A 24,628-nucleotide genomic window follows, 5' to 3' on the forward strand; every position below is an offset into this window, starting at 1 on the left:
ACAGCTGGAGCATACTACAAATACTTAAAAGTTATTCATGATTGGTTATATTGGAACTTACATTTTCTGAGAAATCACACCACTTTGAAATCTTAATTTGTCCCAATTTAGAATGGGAACTGTTAAACATTTCCTAAGAAATGACATTCCAATAACAGTGTAATTTGGGAAACAAAGATCCACAGGATTTCCAAAAAGCAACAATTTCTTCTACAGCAGTGGAGCCTTGAAACCCGGGAGGTCCTTGTATTCCCTGGATCCCTGAGACGAGGAAGAGGCCATCATACAGGAGGAGATCTGACAGAATGGAAAACTGGCAGCTGACCTGTCTAGCGGAGAGCTATCAAAAATTATCTGTATTCCATTATAAGGCTTGCTGAGATAAGCTTTCATGAAACGTTTCACTCCCAATGAACCAGCAACTTCTGACAGAAAACATGCCAGCGGAATGGCGTTTCCAAAGAGATGCATTCATAGTCGAATGACACAACGATAAAAACATCTCAATCTTGGCTGCGCTAGCTGATCAGCATTAGTTCAGTGCTATAAGTCTCAGCCTCCTCATATAACAATCTTTGAGTCACTTTCTGTTCTCCTAATTGCTGACTGCACTCCCTCAGTAACACCACATGTGAGCACTCGTAATGCAGCACGTAGTCCTTGTTAATGCATTCATGCTTGGATAGAGGAAATCTCTTTGGAAAGAGATTTTTGCCTTCTACTTTGAAGGCTTATAGTTAAATACAGATCGCCAGACCGCCCAGAAACTCTCCTGATCAAACCACCTTGACAAGGGGTCTCTCTCGTTCCACGGGGCCCCTATATCATGGTAGTGGGAACAGCACACAAGTGATGAGGGAAGATGTCTCTTGAGCAACTCTGGAGTTACATTTTGGAAGGCCCTACTGTTTTCTCAAGCTTTCATGTAGAAAGTCTTCTACTAAAAGGAGGTGTGCTTGAGATACATCACACTAACGTGCATTTGGGCTACCATGAACTGTGGAGCAGGATCCCCTGCTGGACATAAATAATGTTTATAAATAAATGTCATCTAGTGCAAGAGATACCTAACCATTCCATGTTAACTGCTGTATTTCCTTCCATGCATTGTTTCTAATGGCTAAAGGACAACTTCAAACCTAACCTATTGTCTCTCTCTCATTACACGAGTAGCAGAAACTATCACTTACTAGTAAAACTGCCTCAGATTTTCCCATTATAAGATCTGGTTTGAGTTATTTATACTTTTGCCAGTTTCTGACTGTTTGGACCAATACATACTCAGGTAGGTTTTTGCCTCTGGCAGCGGTCTTTGGAAAGAAGCACAGAGGCCATACAAAAAGCTATATACTGTATGCAAAGAATGTGACAAATTAATTTACATCAGCAGTCTTAATTCTGGCATTTCCTAAGTCACTAAAGTTTTATTTTGCAGCCTTAATAAAAGCTTTGGGTTTGTATATGCTTATGTTTTAAATATTTGGTATAAAATAAATCACTGGTAGGTTACTATCTATCAAAATTCCATGGCCCCTGCAAATACAGATTGGACTAAAATGTATCAGCTACTACTCTTGGAACATCAAAGAGCCCTGAGGGAAAAGTGATGGTGGTTAAAGAAAATATTTTTAAAAGCTATTAAGATTGAAAAATGAGGAAAAGGTCTTGGATCCACTAAAAAGAATGGTAAAGCACCCAGAGCTACAAATAGTGTCAGGATTTCGTGCAGAAAACCAAAGCCGAAAAAACCACAACCAAACCCTAGAAAACCTGCAGTTAGCTGGGTGCAAGACTGGGTTCTTTATCTTTAGAAGTCTTCAAATCACAAAACCAATGTTTTTCCAAACCAAAAAATACTTGGCTTAGTACAGAGTGTGTGTGTAGAGGTTTTTGACCTGTGTTATAAAAAATAACAGACTTAGAGATCTAACGTTCACTTCCAAAACTTCTGAAACAGGGCTTGTCAATATGGAAATAGGACAACATGGTCCTGTTTATATCTTACTTTAGTTGCTGGATTTGGTTAAGATTAGTCTTCTTGAAACCTGAAAAAAAGCAACCATGTTTGAAATTATATACTTAATGTTTTGAAAAGCTTTTGGCAATGTTCCTTCTTATCAATTTATGTTTAACAGAAACAATGACTATTTCAAGCACTGGCCAACAATGAAGAAATGAAATCTTAACCAAGGGAAGTGTTAGCTGTGAAATCTTTCAGTGAGTACTCCAGATGACAGACACATCAGGTATGAATCTGATAATGTTTCTACTTGGTTTCAAACAAGTGTAAAACCACTGTTAAAAATGAGGCCTTGGACCTGGAATTCAGAAATATAAAATCTTGAGTGTTGTCTATATTTCACTAATGCTGAAAAATATCACCATTCGGTCTTGAGGCTGCCAAAGAGAACAAAAAAGAAGACAGCTAGGTCCCAGATAGTTTTAATGTACACAACTTAATAGAAGTGTGATTTCAAAACAGCCAGGCTGCAGAGTTACAAGAAAGACGGGAACACATCTTGGTGCCTTTTGTCTTTAGGGTGAAAATGGGGAGAAAACTGCAGTTGTAATAATTGCTACGGCCACTTTTTTCCTTTTAGTTCATGAGAATTTTTAGTATTCCAGAGTAACAAGAGGAGAAACAGCACAGAAGCGATACCATGGAGCATTTATAGGTTTCCAGTTCTTTATCTTTGTTCATCCAAGAACAACTGAGGTTTTTCATATACAGCAAAAGGTTTTTCAGATGTACCCAAGGAAAGGGCATTGTCACAAACGGCTTCTGCAAAGCTAGGCAGCACAGTAGCACCTGACAATTTAGACTTGTGCATGCCTGTATGCAAGCTTAGAATTTTAAGAAAAGGGGGGTTATTCTTGGAAACATGACTACATTAAGGCTGTTTAAGATACTAAAAACTGTAGACTTGATCCTCATTTACCCCACGTGAAGAAGCTTTACTACAGATGCAAATGTGTTTTCCAACTTATTATAAAACTTCTTACAACAAACACCCCATATTTGCTTATCTCAGTGCCTTTCTATCAATAAGAAGAATTCAGTTTTCTCCTTAAGAGAGGAATTACACTCTTGCTGTATAAGAGAAAAGCAAATTAGCTTGGTTCCTAGCACAGAATTCTGCACAGTAACTCACAAGGTTCTTCACAATAATGCTCCAGTGTCTGGTGATATCTCAAATACCCTTTGTAAACAGTTTACATTGATCTTTGCTCCAAGCTGTGAGATGTTTATGGATCTTTTTTTCAGTATGGCTATTTGCCCACCATCAAGACCTTATTCTGGTAATCCTAAAAATAGGCTAGGATCAATTACAAAGACTTTTCCTCAACAATGTAGTTCTAAAATAAATTTAGAGCCTAAAATTTTGGCAAAAAAACACATAAACAGTCAAACTGGAAATGTTTCAGACACTGATTGATCAAGACCCAGCTGAGTTTATTCTACTTGAGATAGATTTTCATCAGATAGTCCAAGAAGAGTGTTTGTTTTGGCCTCTGTTTCTAGAAATAATATTAACCTGGCAAAAATGATGTTTCTATAAAGAAAAAGACCATTGAGCAGGCTAAATATCTGTGTCTTTCTTCTCATGTACTACACTAGTTTCACTTACATCCTGTGTTTGCTCAGTATTTTCAGGAGCTGTGTTAGAGTTTCTGCGCTGTGGTTAAATCACCTATCTAGTTCTGTGAGGTACTTACCTGGCCAGAGTTTGTGAGAAGGTCACAGTCCAATGCAGGTACATTCAGAACACATGTAGGACCTGAAGAAGTGTTCCCTTCCCATTCTTCACCCATAAGGATTTGATTCACAGGACAGTTATGGTGCAGAATTCTAGGCATTTAGGCACAGTCTCATAGCTAATGGGACCCAAATATTTTTACAGTCTGAGGTGACATTCAGCTCTTTTTACATTTTTTAGGTGGCTTTAAATGCCTTTAACAACCTGATTACAAATGTCCAGTGGCAGACTCAGGAAACCAACTCAGCTCTTCCAAACCCTTGATTAGGTCCTTCACCTCACTCTCCATTGCTTTATTAGAGACTTCTGTGCTCTTAAGGCAAAGAGCAGGCTTCCTTACCCTCTAGAAATGTTTGAGGCAGATACATTGGAGAATGTGAGACCCAGAGTTACTAGGGGAAAAGAAGACTATAAAAGAGATTAAAACTATGGGAATTTTCATTTTTAGTTGAATAAGATTACACTTTTCATTTCAGATGACCCTTATAGAGGAAAAGTGGTATATATTGTGGTCAACCAAGACTGTCTTCACTTTATGAGACAAGAACATATTCACAAAGTTGTAAATGTTTAAGAATTTTTTCTGGAGTATGTTCACATAAATGAGACGTTACTTTTGTATGTCTGTATCATAAGGCAAAGAATTAATTCTGCATAGGAAAGGAAAAGAAAACTGAGTACAGAAAAAAATTATGATTAAAGATGTTGCATTTGTTTCTGAAAGTCCTATTACCTTTACAACACTCCACCATCAGAACGAAGTGTTGCATTTGCTTTTCACAGTCTTCAAAAGTAACAAATCAAGCACATACTATGTACGTGACAATACTGACTGCTTCAAAGATCAGTGCATGACAGTTGCAGAATTTACTTGGAATGCACATTTGTATGTTCCAGGTTCACTTGTAATGTACGCTTTTCAACTTTTCTCTCTATCCAGCTGTCAGCTCAAGCTCAAGTTGAGCCAATGAAGATTTAAGAAAATACCTTCTTCCACATGCTTTCTTTCCATGCTGTGAACTGGGCATCATCTTTGACTCAGACATACATCCAGATCCTCTCAGATCAGCTATGTCTAGAGATTGCTGATTAATATTTTGCAGCACCTCTGAAATAGGTGCCCTCTTTCCATACGTCAAAGCTTGAAGCAAGGCTCTCCTTTCATACCCTTATCCTTGGTTTCCAGATGTGGTCTTTCCCTTCTCACTTATTCTTTCTTGCTCTGAAGATTATTTTCTAGGCCCAATACTTTTATTGTATCGCAGTGTCTGCATTCCTTAGCTGGCACTGGCTTCCCATTTGTATCAAACATATGCTGCTGATCTTCATTTTCAAGTCCCTCTACAGACTCTCCACATTCCACACCACCTCTCTTTCACTGTGGACTCTCATCAGCTCTCATCTCTCCTTTGCCCATTTATTAAAATTTACAAGAGCCTTTACATTTTATTCTTCACATCTGAAACTTCTAAAAAGCCTTTTTCTAAGTTTTTTTCAAATCCACGGACAATGTAGTACACATACTTGCTACTCCACTACTGCTACCAGTACTTCAAAAAGTCTCTGTCAGCTGGGGATAATCTAATGCTGCTGCAAAGGATTTTCATTTGAAAATGAGCAAAATACTGAAGACTGAAATGTGAAGAGTACATAAACAATTTGAACTATGTTCAGAGATAATCCAAGTGATTAGAATAGTGTTATTGAGGCTAAAAGGGAGCAGAAATAGAAACCTCAACATGAATGAATAAGAAAGCACAGTGTATAAATACCAAATACAGTGGACTGAACGTGGGTATGGGACAAGCACTTCCTTAATTGCTTTGCTGAAATACAGCCATAAACCAAAACCACACCCCTTTTCCAGAAAATCCTGGACAAAATTGGTTAAGAGCCTGAAGTTATTTGTTAAGTCTATTTGAGAAAATAATCTGCTTATTTTCAGAGAAATGTTATCAGCCAAAAGATCTTTCATGCTTATTGTGGTTTTAGAGCAGAAGGAACAGTTGTCTCAAAGGCAAGCTACATTATTTGAAATACTTTCTGCAAAAATTTTACACCAAATACTTTCTGCAAAAATTTTACACCAAAAAACAAAGCCACATCCTGACTTAATGTGTCCTGCAAGAAACTCTTACAATTGCCACTGACATAGCTAGTACACAGGAACCCTAATCCCCAGGAAGAGAAAAGACTAGTAAAGCATATGATTCTGGCTGGAATACTTGAGCTGTTGAATGATTCTAACTTCCTTTGCTGGGTCAAAGCTGGCTTTTCCTTATTCTCATAGAAAGCTCTGTTGTGGTCAGCAGATGGTTACGTCACTACACAAAAGCACAAATGTTTGTTGGTAATTGGACACTCAAAGTATCATATCAGGAAAATATGACAGTATTTAATACATTAATTATAACTGTATTCTAAAAATATTATAAACCATACTTTGCCACTGTGTAGAGTAGGAACTTGAGTTATTTAATAGAAGGGGAAGTGAGAATTCACTTCCTCCTGCTAAAATTAAAAAAAAATGCTACCAAAGGAAGCACAATGCTATTGTCAAGTTCCTCTTTTACATTTTATTGATTCTATTAAATTCAAATAGACCTCATATTCAGCTTGTGTTTTATGAAAAACTGTATTGTCAACATTGTCTGGAAAACACTGTTAGCTTACTACGTCTATCGCATTAAAGCATTCATTGTCTTATGTTCTTGTGAATCATGTGAGATGCTAGTTTTGAATAGAAGTGATGCAACGATGTGTGGAGTGGTGTAATCTCTTTGCACAGTGGAAGGAAAGTCTCACCAAGAGAGAGACGTGGCTCACAGACATTTGGTTGCAGTCCAGCACCTACTATAGGCCATAGGAAGCTGTAGAAAAAGAGAAAATAGAAAGGTCAAGGTCTCCAGATTCTTGATAGTAATATTCAGAGCTCAGCTGTACATTACCTGAGCAGGCTATGTACTAGCCTTCAGACAATCTTCAATTTTATGGAGGCAAATTTGTATGGACAATATGGAAATAAAAATGTTCCCTGGCAATCTTACACTTAATTGTCAGCAGCAGTGTAAACCATCAAGCATGAGCTGAGACCACTGCTGCAGTGTGTTAAGCTCTAGCATAGCTTTTCTTTTAGCATTCACCATATAAGATCGTGATAGGATGGAAACTGATGAATATTTATTTGTTTCATGATTGTCTTGTATCTTACACAAATCTAACATAATGTTCTGAGGTGGCCAAAACAGGGCCAAGCTCTCATGGTATGACAAAGCTCTTAGCCTCACATTTGTACTTTTTACATGTACATTACATGTACTTTTTCTGTAGACTTAACTTGCAGTGCTACGATATCTCTGGGTCTGGCTCACTGGGACCTGCCAGAAAGGACTGGCTGTGTACCCAAATTCCATCTGTTGGTTTCACATGCATGAGCTAATTTCATATGCACCTCCCTTTGAGGTGGAGCAAGAATATGAAATTCTTATCAGTTTTCTCCATCTGCTTCCATATTTAGTGTAAGGACTTGAAGCAAGTTCTGCTTCCTGCTTTGGCCCCTTATGAGCAGCAAGGGCCACACACCTAAAACCTATGTTACAGGAACTATCAGGATCTTCTGCTTTAGAAAAAAATAGGTCTGATGGCTACTTCTGAAGGTTTCCATCAGTACCTTCCAGCCAATGCTTACACTGATGGCAACAAGTGATTGTACAAAAACTCCTTCTCACTTCTTCACATCAGAAAATACAGCTAGTTTATAGTGCTACTTCCCTCATACTATCCCTCACCCTAATGCACATCATGACTGGCAAAATATAAATACGCTCTTAAGTGATGCAGGTATTTACTATAAACAGCAGAGAAATTTGCAGCCTGATATTGACATGCAACTTCAGAAAATCAAATGCATGTGCAAAAAGATGTAATCTAGAATTTGGTCTTGAAAACTACCCAATGATATGAAGAGTAAATACATACTCAGATTTTGGGGGTACTTTCTGACAAGCAAAAAGTACTGATAATTATCTCCATAAAGCTTTCTGCAAAATACTGTGAAAATTACAGGGGGTGGGTGGGAAGGGGGGGTGGGAGGGGTGGTAGTACAGATTTATTTTGAACCCTCAATAATAGAAAAAAAAAATCTCGAAATAAAACTATGAGGTTGTTTTCAACTATTACTGTGTAGTTTCAAAGGCTTTCCATGGGCCTCCAGGCGATGGGGTAAATTTTAATATTCATGTGAACATAATGAAACAGTCAACATCTAGCAAGCAAATGAGAAAGTTTAACACTGGTACCACCAGAGGACCAACTTCAGAGCTGGCTCTCGCATGAGTTAACACAGGTTGACCTTTGGATGGAAGAAACTTCAAATGAACATTCTACCTGTGTAAATCATGCTTGCAACATTTTAACAAACAGGAAAAAAGTACATAGGGAAATAAATCACAGTGAAAAGAAGCGAGTAACAAAAGGGTTGAAGAGCTTGAAAGAAGCAAAATACATAATTAATTTACTTCTATTAATCCAGCCAGGCTATTCCAACTTCTTTTGTCTTCTAATGCCTTTTATATTCACTTCAGTAAGAAGCTTCAAAACCTTGCTCATATCAAGCTTAGTTTGTCATACATGTGAAATCTAACACACGGCATTAATAAAATCAAATGTCTAGTTTAAAATTATGCTTCTCATTAAGCTACCTTTTGTATATATTGCTCTGAGCAACAACTAAAAGCCTATCTTGTAAAGCTAAAGAAACAATGTTAATAATAAATGCTGACATTTTCAAATGAAGACCCTCAGGTTATCATTTTCTACTTAATAACAGACAGCATTCTGAATAAGTTAGATGTGATTTCAATATTCCATTTCACATTTACAGGTTTCCTTTTAAGGGTGCAGACAATTTCATTTTATCATAATATTAATAAAGCTAATAAATAAGATATGTTAGTCAGACTTTTCCTACCTCAGATGCAATTTGTGTTAGATGCTTAGCTCTCACAGTGAAAAAGTGGACCAACTAGAACAGATGATTTTAAAGAACAGAAAGGGATATATATCCACTATGTATAAACAGTCAGAAGAAATATGAATGTACACGGTGATATTTATGTGTAAGAGCCAGAAAACTTAGGCTCTGATCTAAAACTCATTGAACCCAGGGAAAAGGCTCCCTCAGGCATCTCTGGATTTTGAATCAAGGCCTTTGAAATTTTAACAGTATAAAGCCTGGACATGTAAATTTTTGCCTGAAAATATTCTACATGTAGAAATGGAAGACATTGACTTACCTGAGGCCCTACCACAGAGGGAAAGAAATGGAAATCCATCTTGAAAATCATCACGATGGGCAGAACTGTAGTAATTAAGCTTTGATCATAAACTTTTCAGAAGCACTTCTGTCCTAATTTCTTGCAGTTAAAAGTGTGAATCTGCTAGCTTCACTGCTGACATTTTCAGATAGACTTAGACCCTCTTCTTCAGCTTTTCATCCAGGTTGAGGTTTTGTTTTGCATTTGGTTTTCCACTATAGGAACCAATGCATATAAGCTTTCCTATGAATAACTATGGAGAAAGAATTCTATTGTCAGATCTGAGTCACTGAAAGATGCCATCAAAAGCATAGAAGGGCAGATGGGCAGAAGGAAATTAATCTAGCCATAGCCGTACACCTGCTCTTCAGCATGTTGAGTTTTACCTTCTTCATTTGTTCTAATTTTAAATAATTGTATATGATGTACTCATTAACTAGCTTCTGTATTCAGTGCAGTTGTACTTAAAGTTGGTTTACTGTGATTTTTCAAAAGCCATTTTTGGTAATTTCTTCCATATAAACTCTCAAATAAGGGCTTTCCATCTTCCTCATAGGAAGTTTTATAGTTTACAGGTCTAGCACAGTACTGCACAATCACATAGGAATATAAAAAAAACCCCAACCCTAAACAGAATTAATTCTTATTGGAAAACATAAAACCTATAGTTGCTGCTTGCTTATCTCTAGATTTCTGCTTTTGGCCTTATTATCTAGGAAGATGCCAGAGACACAAATTTTTCCAGAATGCCCTGACAGCACAGTCTGATGTGGTGTTATGATTCACTTCACACTAACTGCAACTTCTTTGAGGTTTCTGGAAAAAGAAGTGTCTTGGTGAAATAAATTATCTGGTGTACCCCAGAGGATCATCCAGTCACAGTACCAAACATACAGTGTCTGCAGAGTACTACTTGAAAAGAGGATACTCTATCCTTAAGATATCACTTGCCTTAAACTGATGCTTTTTTATCCTATTCTGCAGTTTGTATCTATGCCTTTTCCTTCTATGTTCAAAGCCTTAATTGGTCCATCATTCTGAAAATTGTTTTGTTTAAATAACAAAACAAACAAACCTTTCAACTGTATGTTAGGTGTTATGCTACCACAAAAGATCTAATTAATATATTAATATTAATTTTCCTTTTTTTAACTTTTGGTGAGTGGCACAATGGCTTGGCAATATTTTATATATCTGCAGCCTTTCCACTCATAATGCTGAGGGCTAAGGGCTGATCCTGTAGGGTCTGGGCAGGTAAGATCCTGATTAGCATAGTATCACATTTACCCTGTAAAGAAAATGAAGATCAGTTTCTAAAATCATGTCATTATCAGTGTATAAAGTGATGTCAATGAAACTTACGGGAGTGCATATATGGTAAAACATTAATTTTTGCTGATGAAATGCTCGTTTCCTGCGGCTAGAAACACATATATTTGTCCCTTTCAAAAACAGATGTCCTGCTTTAACTCTAAATTATCTGCTGCTTTATAGAAACTGATGTTACAATGAAATGCAATCCACAAGGACTATGGAGGTCAATACAGTTCCCTCTGAGGAGCTGAGAGATTATAATGACTGTATCTACCCAGTGATCTGCTCTCCCATGATAAGAACGCTTTGTAATTGCATGTGTTAGATCTTGAGTCCTGCAACTGCAGTGAAACACAGGATTGTAATGTGGGTGGGGCGCATGTCTCTTCTTTCCATTAGAAAACGAAAAGCGTTTGGAGAAGAGTAGAATGGAGGGCTGGAATTCAGGGGCATGATTCTGTTGTACATTCATTTTAGCTGAGAGGACAAAACAAATTTGGAAGCATTACATACTTCCACCTGGTCTTGCCATAAACTTTGCCTCTCTCTAACATTAGGACACGCACTGTTAATCAAAGTCCCTATCTGCTCCAGCGTTTCCCTCACCACATTTCTTCCTTATGAATACATGATGGCCTCCACCCATCCCACTGGAGCACAATGCTCATGGTCCTGAATGCAGCCCAAAAACTTTCCAGATAGCATTCAGTATTTTCTGGGATTTCTATGATTTTCTCCTTGCTTTCTAGAGATGTGCCATTCTTATCAGCACTGTTCCTCATAGAGTTAACAGCCTATCTGTAACAGCCAGGTACGAGGAGAGCTGGCAAATACTGCCGTTCAACTTTCTAGGCCTTATTTCAGGATACTTGGAGAGGACAGGAGCAAATCTAGGTACAGAGAAACAAAGGCTTATTTGTACAAGCAGAATAGATTTTTTTTTACATTATCACAATAAATATCTTGGTCATGTATTTCAACAACAGCAAAATAAGTGCGAAACCACTAGTGTAATCAGGGTGTGGCCATGTTACCGGTGGGTCACATATAGAAGTGAAAAAAGAGGTTTTGACAACAAAATGCACATCAAATATTATTCTTTTAATACATGCAGAGTGCTCACTGCAAAATGCTGATTTCAAAACTGACTTTGGGATAATTAAAAAAAAAATAATCATTGCCAACTGATCTTTTGAAATTACTTCTTTCCTTAGCACCACAATGATCTCAGAAGCCAGAAGGAGCAACTGCAAAGAAAGTCAGCAAAGACAATATGTACTATCTGTGGAATCTCAGACTCTCAAGTTGCTGAACTAATAACTTATTAACTATGCACATGATATTTCAAATGCTAAGTTGTTTGCCAAATATAGACTTAATTTCACATGCCTGGCCAAAGACACAGTTCTGACCTCAGCAAAGTCTCTGGTAAATTTTAGCCAGCTTCTCAGTGAAGTGACTTCTTTTTTTTTTTTAAATAACATGAGCAGAATAACATACTATTCCCTAAATGCATTCTTAAATATGGCTGAGCTGTCTCAGCTGGAATTTTTCAAAGCAATTACCCCTCAAAGCATTGAAACATATTGGCTGTGCAAAACATGGTGGTAATTTAAAATGCTGCCATCCTTCTGCCACAATTATTTTGTCTCCAGCAGTGCTGGAGGAACAGAACATAGGCTTTCTTGGCTGCTTTGGAGCAAAACCTGGAGTTTTTAATATAAATTGCCTGTAAACACAAGATTAAGCTAAACTATCTGGTGACTTTTCTAAACTGAGGTAGCAGAAGCAGGAGATGGTGACACCTTCAGCATTGTTCACTACGCTGTCAGTGCCATAGATATGTAAGAAAAAAGAACCGCTACAAGCATTGGTCTGGCGAAGTTATGGACAATGAAAACAGCATTTCAGCTCAAGAGAGGGCTCTGTTTGCATGCCATCTTTTTGACTTGACATTAACCCTCTCAAGGCTGCCCTGAGTTTTCTGACATTTGACTTTTTAACTTAAGATGAAAACCTCTGAAATCCTTCTTTTTTTCCCTCCCCATCTTTTTATGGAGTTTAACGTGTTAAAAAATTATTACTGCTCAGCGAATAAACATAAGTACACTTCAAAGCAGCACTTTACAACACTACAAAATGACATAAAAATGCCAGAAAAGCGATTTGCTGCCTTGCAGTCGCGTTATGCAAGAGATGTGCGGTCACTAAACAGAGCGGGGAAAGAAACACGTTTCTGTGTGAAACCCAGAGCACCGGGGAGAGAAATACGGTTCTGTGTGAAAGCCAGAGCACCTGGCCGGTGCGCGGCCCGCAGCCCCCCGGCCTGACCGCGGGCCCCGGGAGAGGCCGCAGAGGCGGAGCGGGGGAGGCCGTGCAGGGCTGCCCCCGTGGGGAAACGGCCCCGGCCCGGCCGCAGCCCCTCCGCCTGCGCCTCCCGCCTCGCCAGCCTACCCCGGGCCGGCCTCAGACGCCGTCCTGTGGGCAGCCCGGTTGCCCCTAAGGCTCCGGAGAGGAGGGGGCCTCTCCGCAGCGCGGGACGACGCGTCCGCCTCCAGCTCTCCACAGCCCTCGGTCCGCCCTCGAGCCGCGGCGTGGGGCAGCCACGGGGCAGCCACCGAGCAGCCGCCGCTCCCTCCCGCGCAGCGGGGCTCGTCGCCCGCCCCGGGGCCTCCGTGGAGCGGCTGCCGAGGGCGGAGGGCGGCGCAGCGTGCGCCGGGGCGGCTCCCGCGGGGGTGGGCGCCCAGCAGCCCGCGGGGCGGCCCCACTTCCCCACGGGCGGAGGGCGGGCGCGTTCCCGCCGCGCAGGGGTGCCGCAGAGCCGCCCCGCGCCTCCTGTTCACAGCGCCTCTGGGAGCCGGTGGCTCCCACCACCCGCCCGCCAAGGTAAGCCGGGCAGGGAGGGGTTAGCCGGACCCCCAGGGGCTCCCAGCGCCAGCTCGGGACCCCGACGGGGCGGGAAGGCAGAGGTGTGGCCGCCGTGGGAAGCGTGAGGCGCCCGGCGACGGCGTGCCGGGGGGCGCGGGGTGTCCCGGTCGCTGTGGTGAGAAATCATGCGGGCAGGTACCGGTGCTTGGGGTGGGGAGTTGCGCCAAACTCTGCTCCGGGCACGGCCTGTGGTGCCCCTGGGAGGCGACAGCCCGGGGTGGCAGCGTGGGTGCCCGCCGAGGGGAGCCCGCCCTTCCCGCCCCGCCGCCCGCGGGGCCCGTGAGGCGGCCGCCCTTCACACAGACCTCCCGCCTCGGGACAGGAGCCTTCCGACGGCAAACGTGGCCTGAAATGGGATAGTGGGATTCGGTGCTGCCGTGCTGGGCCCCGGTGTGGGTTGTTCTCTTCGGCGGGGTTAACCTGAGTCAGGCCTACACTGTGCCCAGACCCTGAGGGGGCGAGGAGGAGGTGGGTCACGCCCAAGGCGGGATTGCAAACGCATCCTTGCAGCCTCGCAGGGCAGGTGGGATCCCTGGGGACTCGGTGCCCTGCCGTAGGTGGTTGCATTGGGAAAGTGAAAGCAGGCAGGAGAAACTGCAGAGCAAGTGACCTGGCACCAGCAGCCAAAAAATATGGCATGTGAATGTGCTAATCTATCAGTCTTAAACTAAGCATATAAGAGAGTGGTGTGGTTATGGCAAAACAGCCGGTACAGACTTCCAAGAAATGCAATTTGTGTCTCTCTGCTGGTGGTGGATTTGACCATGTGGTTTAGGAAAGAAATAGATATGTCTCCTGACTTTGAGAAGGCCCATCCTGCATGATACCCTTGTGTGAACACCATGGATAAATAACATAAATACAGTCTCCACAAGCTTGGGGTGTTTTTTCAGTCCCTTGTGCACCAAAAGAGAAGTTATTAAATCCATTCATTGTCACACTGGGAAGATGTATCTAGTAGGGTCTTTTAGGCAGCATATCATCCAGCCTGTCTTAACTGTCATTAAAAATTTGGATGCAGGAATATAGCCTACAGACAAAATATTTAGGGTGCCACCAAACTGGGACAGACAGCTTGACTTTTTGAGGTCCTTTCCTGTCCCAGATCATTCTGATTCTGTGATTAGCTTGGCTCCAGCTTGACTCTACCCCTCGAAACTTCTGTTTGCAGGAGTCTGGCAGTTGTTTTTCCTCTTTGGTTCTAGTTCCCCTTTGTAAATTACATGATGTGTGTTCTGTCATCAGTTCCTGACTTGCTTCTAAAAAATACTAATTTCACATATGACTCTTATATTTCACAGTGACTCATTGATGTCACTCTTAATTTATTACCCTGCTGCTGCACAACAGTGATGTAAATGTAGTTTCCAGGACTCATTTTAGTACATGTTTCATTAGAGGCAAATAGGTAGGCCCCAGTCCTTTTGAGGGCTATACTAGATGACCTGCACCACCTGTGTAGGCTCCTACTCATTTGTCATCCCTGAATTTACAAAGTTTTTTTTCTAGAAACATTGTAAATAATGTGAATTTAGATTAAAACTTTGTTTAAAACAGAATGTTTAACTTTTTGCTGGACCTGTTCAGTTGTTTTCCCCTGTGGGCTAAGGAGACTATTACATTTAATTGTAATTCCTGTTTTGTGTAAGCATTAAAAATGGGGATAATTTGGTTTGAAATATGGATTACTAATGTCTTTGGGAGGTTTAATCAATGGAGCATTACAGATTTGTTTTATATACTCAGAGAATTCTGATCCATCTGGGACCACACATAGCTTAAAAAATGTATGCTCTCTGAAAGGGTACTTTTATTCATTCTCTGTGTCATCTGTTTCTTCGTTAAATACTCCTGTGGGTACTACAGACTCTTCTGAGGTTTGGAGGCAAATATGACTGAAGGCTCAAAGTAATTATTGAGTAAATTGTGTTTTAATTGTTCATGCTGGAATTTGTGATTATTTCATGTGCAGTATCTTCAAGCAAGGTGTGATGCCTTTGAAGTGCTGGTTTATTTTGTTATCAAATGTATTTATTCCAGCTAAGTTTGATTTGCACAGATCAAATTCTGATTTTCACTATACTTGAGCAGTGTCTGCTAGATCACACACTATAACTCATGCACCTGTGAATCAGGCTATAAGCTTGATCTTTTTTTAATTTGTAAAACTCTAGAGGCTGACACATTTGGGAGGATAACAGTATGCACAAAGGGGGCAACAGTATGAACAGAGAGGCCTGCTGGTGGTTGTAGCAGCTTAACTCAGTATTGCGGCCAGAGGTTTCTTACGTAGTAAAGAATTTACCCAACCCGCTAAGAATTTGCTTTTCCGGTTTTACCTTTCCTTTTAGAAGTGTCATAGAGCAGTGAGAGGAACAAGAGGCAGAAAGCTTTCCTTCTCTTGCTCTGCAGTAGGTGGTGAAAGGAGAGGTAGGACTTGGGTAACCTGTGGATGGAGGGATCAAATATTGCATCTCTCTGGCCCTACAAAATGACTGAGAAAACTACCAGAAAACCAAACAAGGTTTGCCTTGTTCAAGAGAGGACTTGTCTTGTTTGCAGATTCATGAATATCCGTCCTTTGAGACAAAGATCTGAGAACGTGGATTTTCTTGAAAAAGTGTTTACGTTTCAGAGGTGGCTTTACAGGAATGTAGTTGAGTTTGATTTTCCTGCATATCATTCAAATATCAAGGCCCCTATCCTTTCCTGCTCTTTCTGCAAACTACATGTGTTTTTCTTTCCCACAGACCTTTTTTTCATCTTTCATTTCAGTACGTCTTGACTTGTTTTATTGTAGGCCCATTGCCCTGTTGTGATGATGACTTCGCATGGTCAGGTGCTGATATGCAATGAAAGTGAAAATAAGACCTCTTATTTGCCTACAGCAGTGCAGGAGCTTTAGCTTGTTTCTTTTGGAAGGTTTCCAGTGACAATGGTAACTTGCATTCATGCAGACCTTCCAGAGCACTTCTTAGACTTTATAGGCAGGATCCTCCTCACCCAGGTCCAGACATTAGCATTTTAGTTAGTCACCTGAGGTTCTGAGTCACCTTTACAGTCAGGTACTGCTAAAACTTGGTTCAGCTGTTTTAGACAGCTGCCATGAATCATGCTCTATAAAATTACCTTTCTTTCCCTTCATTGACTAAAAAGAGCCTGGGATGAGCAGATCAGATGCAGATGTCATGGAAACTCCACCATATATGTTTTCATGATTAGGAGTGATCTGTAACAGTAAAATTGCTCTTGGAAAAGCAGGCATTTTAGGCAGCTTTCCTTATCCAGCCTATTGATTCATAGCTACCCTAGATAGTAACTGTATAGGTGCCAGTGTAGAAGATGGTATGTTGCACCGTGAAAGAAAGAAGCCAGGGTGCCATGTTGTTCTGAAGTTTCTGCAGGAAACTTTTGAGCATCTACATGAGCATGTGTTCTTCACCACCCCTCAACATTAATCTATAGCATTGCTCCTGGGCTGTGAATGAAAAGGAAACACAAATGACTTTGATCTGATTTACAGCTTCAATGTGAGTATTCACAAACTGGTTTGATAGTGACTTTTAAAAAAGTTTGTCTGTCATTAGTTTCAAAACCTTTTTTTCCGCTAAAGTGACCTTTTAGATCTGTGGCTAGCTAATTGCTCTCATAATTTTTGCTACCAGAAGTACATCAGCCTGCACACAAGACTGCTGCTTCTTTTTGAGCATTGATTCAGCATGCCATGAATTTAGGCTCAGGTAAAGCAGGGCTAGGGTTATGAGTATTTTGGGGAGTAGATGAATTATGAATCCTAGAAGGAAAAGAAGGTTCAGTAAATATGAACCAATTTTTTCTATGATACTTGGTTTAGAAGTGCATAGAGAGACAATTCTGATAGAAGTTTTGCACTGGATGCTTCTCCTCAGTCCATTACCATTTTTACTTTTACTCTGTATTTGCTTGTAATCTAAAGCAGTGGATGTAGAAGTGTGGCGTGTAACACTAATATTGAAGGATGAAACTCCCTGTGTATCTGTTATCAGTGGTGGGCAGACCCTACATGGCTGATATCACTAACAACAGAATGTTCTCAGTTGTCTTCAGACAATCCAACTGATACAATAAAAATTTTGGTGAAAATCTTGTACCTACAAGTGGGAATGTATGGGGAGCAAATCTGCTTCTAGCAGCTTTGCTAGTCCATCAGACAGAGGGAATGTCTAGGAGCCAAAATCAGAGGCACTCACCAGATGCTTTTGCTGATAAAAATTGCAAATTACCTTCTGAGTCCCCAGTTTTAGGCAAAATGATGTGTCTGCTTAGAAGGCAGCTCACCAAGGGAGTGGTCAGGATCTACAGAATTGTCACTTAAGCTGCTGGCATCAAGTCCATATAGGCAGCAAATGAAAACATGCTCCTCAGTGGCCTTAGCTGGTCTGTTTTGGTACTCTCACTGTATCTTCAGATAGCCCAAACTGCAGGCACGTGATTACTTTTCTTCCACAGCTCAGAAAGATTTTGATGTGATTTTGAAGATTGTTTACTATTTCTGACAGTACAAGAAGCCTCCATTCTCTCACTTGCTATGGGAATTTCATTGAAGCACAGAAATAAGAAGGATGTTTCAGCCTAGAACATGTTTTTGAAGGGGTTTTTTGTGGTTTTTTGTGTCTGATTGTGAATTTTTTAAAAAAATCATTTAAGTAACAGTCAAGTCTACTGTTTGCTGTGCTTTTTGATGAAATCTTACGTTTGGAAGATCTGCTATACATGTGGCTTGGAGGGCCTAAGTGCTGAGATAACCCTAAGCAAGTGAGAATACATGCTAAAAACATGAACACAGATAACATTTCCAAATACTTGTTGTGATTGCAGCTTAGTTTTGTACTTTGATGACCACGTCTTCATGACCGAGGGGAAGATGGCAAACCTAATGTTTGAGAGAACAAATACGAAGGACCCAGTGGTTTTGGGTGCCAGCCCTAGGAAGGGATTCAGCATAAACTTAACTGCAGTTTTCTCCCGGGGGGGAGCCATGTTCTTCCATGAAATTCAGCAAAGCCTTTCATATCTGTCACTAAATTGACCTCCTTTGTCTCCCCTGTGTCATGCCCAGAGAAGCTGTGGATGCCCCATCCCTGGCAGTGTTCAAGGCCAGGCAGGATGGGGCTTTGAGCAACCTGGTCTAGTGGAAGGTGTCCCTGCCCATGGCAGGGGGGGGTTGAAACTACATGATCTTTAAGGTCCCTTCCAACCCAAACCATTCTGTGATTCTCTGATGGAGTTGCTATCTCTGACCAGATCAGTTGTTCCATCCCTCCTCCACTTGGTAAGGAAAAAAGAGAGGGAGGCAGTGGCATTTCCTTCTCATGGGAAACCTTACAGAAATGGAAGAATTATACTGGAAATGTCACAAGGTTGTTCTCTTGCGGTGTTTTCTTCCCATAACTGTTTCCTTTGTGTGGTTAAGGGCTTGTTGGGCTGTGGGAAAGCAGCCACAGCCATACCAATATAACATCCAATCTGTGGTGACTCCAGGCTTCCACTTTCCTTACAGATCTTTGGCTGAAACCCACTGCTTATAGCAGTTTGTGATCACTGTGCAATTATATAGGTGAAAGAAACGCTTTTCTAGGTGGAAAATTAATAATGGGCCTTGAAATTGTACCTGACTCCTCAGTCAGTAGTAAAGCTGAGAAAAAGGTTTATAAAAACAATCTTCATTGAATTTTTCTACCGCTCGCTGTGGTACTGAGCACTGTACTTTGAAATACTTGTACTTTCATGTTACTGAAGCATTACTTGCTTCATTTGATTTTAATACATAAACTGGGTATGAAGCAGACAAACAGGTTCAATAAAAATTATACAGATTTATTTTCACCCTTTTGCTTCACTCTTATCTGTTAGAGCATTATATGCATTTCCTCTTTCAGTCTTCCTTTCCTGTACCATGTGTGCCCTCCCTTAAACATTTCTGGCAGTAATAAGAACATGTGATTATAAGAGATAATAAGGTGACCTCGAGCTTTTGCCAGTAACTAGGGCCTAGGAGTAAGTTATTTGTATGGGTAGACAGTTCTGTCATGGACCCTTATAGCATGTCTTGCACATACCTGTAATGGCTTACTATGGGAGGGACTGAATGCTGGCAAAGATGTGAGCCAGTGATTATTCAATGTAGCAGCTTCTGCACTTAAATTTTGTGCTGTAACTTCTCCTTCCTTTTTTCTTTTTCCTGTTTGTGCTATGATTTTTATTATTCCACACTTAACATCTCTTGATTCTATAGGGGACTGGAGAGGGGAAGGATTTTCTCACATTGGATCCCTGTATGGCTTCCTCTCATCTATGGGCTTCCTTGTCTACCATTTTCTGCTTGTTAGACGATCTGTTCACATGGAATCAGCCTACCTTATGAATTGTGAAGCTAAATATCAAAATCTTCATTTAGTAGAGAGCTACAAGACACAATTCCCGTAGTTCCATGACTTGAGGATAAGGGAATACTGGGAACAGTTCAACAGCATCAAATGGGAATGAAAAGCTTATAGCCCATGTGCTCCATTGCAGGTTGGAGTTAGGCTGAGCATTCTACTGAAGCAAAAAATTATTAATAATTGTGCTATTCTCATTTGCTGGCAATTTTTAACACTACGAGACAGTCTCTTGTCATATAAGTTCTGTACAGCAATGTTGGGCAACTGGAAAAAAAAACCAACAGGAAGAAAAACATTACAACAACATCAGCAAACTACAGATTATGGGAAGGAGTGTGGAAACAGAACAAATTTGTGCTGCACAGACTTATGTTGCCCTGTCACTGTTCTGCTCTCCCATCAAGGCAGGGCGGGGGAGGAATCTAGAACTGAGTGAGACTCATACTTTCTGGTAACTTGTATGTCTGCAGTTGTTAATACCTGAGTAGAGCTGAAGCAGATATGCTGTCAACACAAGATAGATGAGCCTAGATCAGCTGATGGTTCATAAGCTGAATCCAGCTCAGGGGACACACTTCCATCCGCCTTTCTGCCTTTTGAAGGAGAAAAGTTCGAGGGAATGGAGATCTTGTTTCTGTGTGCTAGTAATCTGGCACAGAATAGGGAATTGTTTCTTCTACCAATCTGTGCAAAGACATAGGACTGGAAATATGTCTCCTCCTACCATTTCATTCTACACAGGGCGTTTGTGCTGCCTGTATGGCTTATGGGGAGAAAGTCCCCAAACTGGACCATTCTGCAGTAAATAATTCTATGACAAAGGAAGAAGATCACCAAGTCTGTAGCTGTGCATTATTTCTGTAATGCCCTTAGACCCACAGGCCAGGCTGAAGCACATTATCTGTTGGCAGGATACTATATAAAAATGAACAGAAGTACCATTGCTTTCGAGCCCCATAAAAGCAGTCCCCTTTGGGAGTAACAGGAGGCTACAAAGTAAAGTTCTGGTACATAGAAATTGCTCCCCAGTTTTCTCCTCCCTGTGTTTGTGCTTTATATCGAGGTTTCTTTTTCCCCTTGCATAAGGTGCTTTTAACTTGCAGTCCCCAGCTGCTTGAGTACATTTGGGACACATTTTCTGGAGCCCAGGATCCAGACTCTGCATCTGTGCCTGAGAGTAATTCTGGAGAGGAGCTTGGTAAATGAGCTGTCTTGCACCCAGCCTGCTTGTCATGTCCCTCTACACTCCTTTTCCCTAGCCATAGCATACACTGCCTTTCATCAGTTAAATGTTCTTCCCTTCCTCTCTCATCTTAGCAGGAGAGCCCTTTGCTAACCCCTTCTTCCGGGCTTGAGTAACTTCCTCCTGACATACTGTGGCTAGTCCCTTGTTCTTCCCGTCAGCCTCTCTTAACTGAGCCTCTGGGACCATTCAATAATCGTGCCATCCCACCTAACCCTAAGAACAGGACCCATAGCTGCTTCTCACAAGCACTACTCTCAGCAAGTGGGATAAAGAAGAAAGTATGTGTTTGGGGTTGCACGGGGGAGAGAGGAAGGCTGGGGAGCATAGAGGTGATGGATGCTGAGGCAGCATCATTTGAAGGACAGCCTCAGTGTCCCATGGTGCTTTACAAACATGCTAAAACTTTCTCTGTCTCGCCAGTGGAAAATGAAGTACTCAAATGTATATCGCTGAAAAAGATGATGGTGTACTTGTGCTCAGCTGGTGTACTCATGCATAGGAGTTCTGTGGTGGTTAAATTATCATCATCTCGGCAAGACAAGGGTAAAGTACAACTACAGCAGCATAGCTTTCAGGTCTATGAAATCTGGGTCTTTTGAACTAATAAAGACTTATTCCAAATTCAGTCCTAACTGCAGACTTGTTCCTGTAACGCAAGCGAGTTAACTGTGGATTTCCGAAACAGCAAAAAAGAGAACAAGCTTTCAAGAGGTTTGATTGTATAAATGGTTACAATTGTATAAATAGTTAAGATTTCTGTGAAACAGAAGCAGGATCTGTGAGTTTGAGGTGCTTTCATCTAAAGATGTTTGTGCTTACATCTGGGCGGATAATTCTGGAGTTAGTAGAGTACAAATTGATTATCAGCTGTGCCTTTGATCTTGCTAGGGTCAGTTTAAGCAATGTGATACAAGGTGAGGCAACTGGAGTCAAAATTGTTTCCACAGTATATGTAAAAATGTGTCTGGAACAATCAATGGAAAATGCTAGAAGTGTTTTTTGTGGCATGGTCACCTGAAGGTGCTATAGTGCTCCAGGTTAACATTAGAAATGGATTTTCTCACATGATTGTATTTATCTGCCATTTTAATTTTAATCCAAAGCCAAATGTGACTGAGTTTTAAACTAGGAAGGATACTTTGCAATTGTATCAGTCTTCATGCAGTTTAGTAGTGTTTTAGTGTGTCACTTTTATTCCACCATGGGCAGAGTTATGACATGTCACACCCATCCACGAATTAAATATGCAGTGTAATTTCAGCTGCAGATAAACCTACAGTCATTGGCACACCAGATTTCTCAGAAGAATAGGTGATATGAGTAAGAAACTGCTTTCAGAGTTATCTGTGTATGTAAGCTTTTTCTTGGAAAACGCCATGCTTATCAGTGTTAGGTACTTGCAGTGTTGGAAGCAGTCTAATGGCTTTTGATCCATCCTTTTCAAAATATGAGTTAGTATTAAAACAGAAGAGAGTTACAGGCTCATGTTATGTAAGTAAGAAAGACAAAAGTCAGCATGCTAACTGCCAAATCTGATTGTGATTTTGAAATCTTGGGGGCAGCTGTCATTTCTACTTTATCACTCCAAAACTTCAATTTCCTTTCTTAGCGTCTACTAGAATTAGTAACTAATGGGATTATTCTTCTAGGCTGAATTCTGCAGAGACAGATGTTCTTTCATATCCTACTTCATAAAAATTGACCTAAGTGTCTGTGGGGACTTTTTACTAGATGTGATGATGTAGCTGGTCAAGGAACTTCCATCCTGCCTCACTGACATATGTAAAGAGACATTTGACTAGTCAGTTTTTATTGACAACTAACTGTAGAATCATTGCAGGAAACCTAGTTAGATCTATTTCAGACCTGCATTCAATTTGGCCAGCAAGTTGTCTCCAGCAGTGGCTAGCATCACGTGCTTCAGGAGGAGATACAAGAAATCCTGTGCTGGAAGGTATGGTGTAACCTGTCTATCATGAAAATTTGACTCCTGTTTCAAATTGGTGGAGCCTTTGTTTTAGGTCTTGAAACATGAGGTTCATTGTCCTTTACTGAAACTCTCTGAAATACTGACGCTTCTAGCTATAACTGCTAGTAGAGAAAACCCACTCCTTAGCTTGTTAACTCACCAGTTTTGAGGAGTTTTACAAGTACGCTGTGCACGTTTCCCTGGAACAGTTGTGCAGACTTTCAGTTTCATTTATTATCCCATTAAATTTGTGTTGTAAGCCAGGACAAAATGATGCATAAGTAACTTTCCTCTAGGTTTTATGCTTTTTTTTTTTATCATAGTACTTTCGCATCTGTTTCCTGTGACAATCAGTTACCCTCTTTCCAGCTTTGCTCTTTATGGTAGGGCTTCTGTCACTTTCATCTCTCTTCTCTCATTTTCTTCTTTTCTCCTGTATTTAATACGGGATGATCTACTTTGCATAGTCTGCTGTAGCTAAGGGTGAATCTGAGTGATTTAATCATTGGGCTACTGCTGGGTCTCTCTAAAATGTTGAAGATTTCTTCATTCCACTCCAGAAAGAATTCAGGCATAAAGTGTTAGCAGGAAGTTACAGTGCTGCTAGTGGTCATCTGGATAGTCAAACAGCTAGTGTCCATTCTGGTAGACTTGGTACTCTGACACTTACACACTGTAGCATAGGGACTAGGAAGTGAAGGTGTGCTTTGACCTTTCTGTGACTTGTTAAAACATACTTCATGTATTTTTATTCTTTCTATTCACATATGTAACAGTTTAAGAATTACAATGATACTTTGAATTTGATGAATGTGTCTGTAACTGTTCACCAGATCACTAAGTGGACTGGTTCCTTATACTGTTAGTAGCATGAATCTTCTGTATGTCTTTGTTCTACTGGTACCATGCCATTCCTCATCCTTTTTTGTTTGTAGCCCTTAGGTCGATTAAACTGCATAAACTCAACTGCGACTGAGTTGCAGAGATGGTAATCTTGTGTGTGATACCGTTGGTGTTTCCTGTTCGGTGATGCACAAGGGCTTTGAGCTTATTTTCAGACTGCAAGTGCAGAAGCCTTGTTACCATGTGACTTGGATCACTCTTCCTGTTGAAAGGGGCTGGGGGACTGGCTTTCAGTAATTTTCAGAGCTGACAGATACTAACAGTTCAAACTCTTAGTATAGTACCATGCCTGGTTTATTTGACCTACACCATATGAACACTCTGTCAGCTTTCCTGATATTTTTTTAATAGTTTCTTTTTTAAGCAGGCTGAATTTCATGCCATTGTTTTACTACTCGTTCTGTTAGCTTCCTCCCAAGTGATAGTGATTCTATCAAACAACTCAGTTTCCTATGTATTGTTCATAGACATAGTGCAGTTGTCTTACATAAGTGTGCAAATCACAAAATTTTCTTCATTCTTAAAAAAATAAAATTGTTTTATTATTCTTTCTAGTATATTAAAAAATCAAAATGTATGCATCTATGCAGAAATCGTATCCTGATTTTAATTACAGAGTTCATATTATAGACCAACAAAGGCAGTTTCAGCTCCACCTGTCAGTGCAGGACACTAACATAGGTGAGGTTCTACTTAACCCAGGTAAGAATGTGCACCGTGAGACTGAGTGCAAAGATCGCTGCTCCATTCTTGCAGCTGAGCAAGAAATTTCT

General features: G+C 40.7%; 1 protein-coding gene across 1 annotated transcript in view; it reads left to right on the plus strand.

Annotated features, from left to right (window-relative positions):
- Positions 1-13,073: 13,073 nt before the first annotated feature.
- The window catches only part of APBB1IP (amyloid beta precursor protein binding family B member 1 interacting protein), a 67,208-nt gene continuing 55,653 nt past the window's right edge, over positions 13,074-24,628 (plus strand). Inside the window, exon 1 of the mRNA XM_055803373.1 lies at positions 13,074-13,273. The gene's annotated coding sequence lies outside the window, so the exon portion shown is untranslated. The remainder of the gene's footprint in view (positions 13,274-24,628) is intronic.

Source organism: Falco peregrinus, chromosome 5, assembly GCF_023634155.1.
Source record: "Falco peregrinus isolate bFalPer1 chromosome 5, bFalPer1.pri, whole genome shotgun sequence".
NCBI classification, from domain to species: domain Eukaryota; kingdom Metazoa; phylum Chordata; class Aves; order Falconiformes; family Falconidae; genus Falco; species Falco peregrinus.